The sequence below is a fragment of the Alligator sinensis genome, unplaced genomic scaffold (genome assembly GCF_000455745.1).
Source record: "Alligator sinensis unplaced genomic scaffold, ASM45574v1 scaffold277_1, whole genome shotgun sequence".
NCBI lineage: Eukaryota > Metazoa > Chordata > Crocodylia > Alligatoridae > Alligator > Alligator sinensis.
Window position 1 is genome coordinate 3978328 of NW_005841899.1, and position 3732 is coordinate 3982059.

The window sequence follows — 3732 nt, forward strand, 5'->3', positions numbered from 1 at the left end:
CAGTTCTGAAACAAAGTATGTATCAGATTGCTTTTGCAGTTTCTACATCCATTGCCTCGATAAAACAAGCTTGCCAGATCACTTCTACTTTGATAAGCCTAGTAAGGAAAAAGCATTTTCTAGCTACATGTTATTTTATGACTTGTTTGTGACTTCAGAAATCCTTTATACAGTTTTAAAAACAATTTATGCTTTATTGCCTTTAAGTCATTTCATGAGAGCACTTGTGTTTCTCCTGACATAAAAATGTCACCGGACAGCATAATGAATATTAAGGAGGTGCTTAAGTGAGAATGAAACAAGGAGCTCTGACCTAACTATTCCATGTATACAACAGATAGAAGAGAAAACTCAAATGTCAGGGTTGTGTTAAACTGTGGGTAAAGGACTGTGTTATTGTGTTAACCTATCAATTGACTGACCTTACAAGTAGACTTTAAAGCTGTAGAGAAATGTGTCTAGTGTGATAGTGTACTCTTACCTTAAGAAATCCCTTTCTGTTCCCACCTGGCACTAGCCTTGTTTAAAAATAATTGACCTGATCCTGCTACTTTCTCATGCTCTAGGAGTAGCCCCCATGCAGTGATTGAGTATAAGGAAGTGTGTCAGAATCTGACCTAATATGGGAAGATATGGCCTAATATGGAATTAAGAAGAAAATCAATCATTGTAAAAAAAGATCCAGGGCTACGTTCTGTTCCTGCTCCTGACACCAATGTTGTCTTTGACGTGCGTTAGAGCAGATAGAACCCCTATCTTTGGCAATTCATCATAAATGAGAAGAGAAGCCCACCTGGAGGCCCTCTTTCCTGCATAGGCAGGGGGTCAGACCCGATGATGTGCTGAGGTCCCTTCCAACCCTAGCAGCTATGAATCTATGGTAGCAAACACAATGTCTAGTGCTGAGTTTGTTTCATTCAGAGCTAAAATCCTTCTGATTCACTCTTTAATGATGGAATTTATCCTTCAAATTATACTCAATGTTTTGGAGAACAAGTGAATTCCCCTTCTTATTTTTAGTAGACCTTCTCCAGTGCTCCTTTATATTTTGTCATAAGAAAAAGCAGAAAATACGCCGTACTGGGTGAGACCATCTAGATCAGTACCGCGTCTCTGGTAGTGGCAAACAGTAGATGCTTTAGAGGGAGAGTATGTGAACAGAGTATATGTAGAGTTATCAATCCCCTGTCATATGCTCTGTGGCATCAACTATCATTGGTTTAAAGGTGTCAGAGGATGCATCCATGACTGTTCTATTCAACAGCTCCCACTAGGCCTGTCCTCCATGAATTTGCCTAATCCTTTTTTTTTTTTAATCTGGCTATATTCTCTGTCTCTACAGCCTCCTGTGGCAACACATTTCACAAATTGATTACATGTTGTGTAAAAAGTATTTCCTTTTGTTTGTTTTAAATATACCTCCCAATCATTTCAGCAGGTGCCCCCCTTGGTCTAGTATTCTGGGACTTGGAGAGTAACACTTCTGTATGTATTTTGTTCATATTCTTCATGATTTTTTAGACCTCTGTCATATTCCTCCTCGGCTTAATCCTTTATGAGCTGAAAAGTCCCAATGTTTTCAGTCTCTCCTGGTGTGACAGCTGCTTCAGACACCTGCTCATCTTCAGACACCTGCTTTTCTTCCCTTCTCTGTACCTTTTCTGTTTCCACTGCATCCTTTTTAAGATGTGGAGAGCAGAACTGCACACAGTACAGATGTGGGCACACCCTGGATTTATTCAGTGGTGTAATGATGTTTTCCATTTTGCTTTCAGTTCCCTTCTTAATGATACCTAATATTTTATTGTCTTGGGCTTTTGTTTATGCATTGAGTCAATGTTTTAGAGACCATTGAGAGACCATAGAGAAGTACACTAAGCCTTATCCCTCCCCACCCCCCCACTCTGCCGTGTTCCCTTTTTTCTCTCCCAGCTGGACAATGACAGTCCCCACAAACTCCCAAGCACACCTGACTTCTAATGACATTTCAGGCACGGCATCTTTTCTTCTGCAGAACAAGGGTTTAGATACTTACCTGTGGATCATGGAAGAGTAAGGCTGAAGGGAAGCTGAATGGCTTATTGCATGTCACAGTTTGCCCTGGTGGGGTAAGAAGTATTTCTTGTAGAAATATAGAGCTACATTCTTTTTTTTCTTTTCTTTTGTATGACTGTAGGAACAAGAGCTATCATCACAGGTTTAATTCCAAATTCCCCAACCAGACCAATGCCCTGCTGGAAAGTGAGTGTAACTCCAGGATGTCACCCTCAAACCTGTATCGGGGGCAGGATGTTATTATGTGCTCCATGATTTGGTCAGGGTTTTCACAGTTGCAGCCAGGCAAGGTTTTTAGCCACGCGTACATCAGGTGGCCACACCAGCCATGTCCAGTGCGTATCCTATTAAGGGTTGTCCACATGTTCCGCTGAAGGTTGAAGCCTGGTTGTTGCATTGTTGGGTCAGAAACAAGGTGTTTATTTGGAAAGTGTTTTCTGCCCAAGCTTTCCTCCAAGATTCTTCAGTGTTGTGGTAGAGGAGGTGCTCGGTTTGTGTCCAAAAATGTTTTTGTGAAATCATGTAACAAGTTGGGAGATCTTGATGGTCTCTGTGGATGGGAGGTTCGGACATTCTAACATTACTCCTCCCTCTAGTTGACTCGCAAGCATTACTCCTCCCTCTATTCAACATACAATGAAATAATGTATATCAATAGCTACATTCTTGCCCCTGCCTCACTTGGCTGCTTTGTGCTTCACAACATCCAGAAAAAAGTGACTCTAATCGGCCAGCTGGAAATTCCCCTGGTATAGGGGAGATTCCTGAGTGCCATGAGCTTTCTGAAACAGAGGACATGAGGATGATACTCAGGGCTCCCTTTGTCCCTTTAGGAAGTCCATGTTATAGAATCATCTGTATGGCTAGGGTAAGGAGACCTGAGTGCTCATTAGGGCTAGGGATAGACATTACACATAAACTGATTTAAGTGATCAGAAACTGGTTTAAACCTGTAACAGAATAGATGTTCAGTGCACATGAACCAGATTCAAAATGGCTGAAACTGGTCTGAGATAAACTTGGTTGAATGTAATATCTGACTTAACTGATTTGACTCAAACCGGTTTATGCAATGTCTGTCCAAGACCCCTTGCTGGTTTAAATTAAACCAGACTTCCCCAGCATCCTGGCAAGCTCTCTGGGCTGGGCAGGGCTCTCTGCTCCATAGCAGATCTGCCCCCACTGTCTGCTCCATGGCTGGAGCTTGGGCAGAGACTGCAGGTACAGAAAGGCCTGCCTGGCTTCCCCCCTGCCCTACCTCCCCCTCGCTGCTTTTTTTTAAAAGGATAAAAATTTCTGACTGGCTTCAGGTATTTAATGTTGGGACCAGGAAGTTTGGTAAGAAACATCACATATCATCAACTTTTAGTACCTGTAATAACTGTGGTTGATCTGGACTCATGGATCAATCTGGTCTTCTAACTATTTCTGATTTCAGACGTTAATATTGCTACCTATACATGTAATAGTTTCAGCCCCCTATGAAGAACCAAAAGAATAATGCTTTGGTATGTCCCTATCTCTAACAGGCCTGGAGCTTTACAAAGTATTGACACCCTGAAAGGCAGAGTTTGGGCATACTCTCACACGTGACTTATTGTACATTTCTGCTGGCAGGAAGCAAAGCAGCCAGATGATTGTGCTTTTTAAAACCACTAAAAAAGAGCACAAAATATC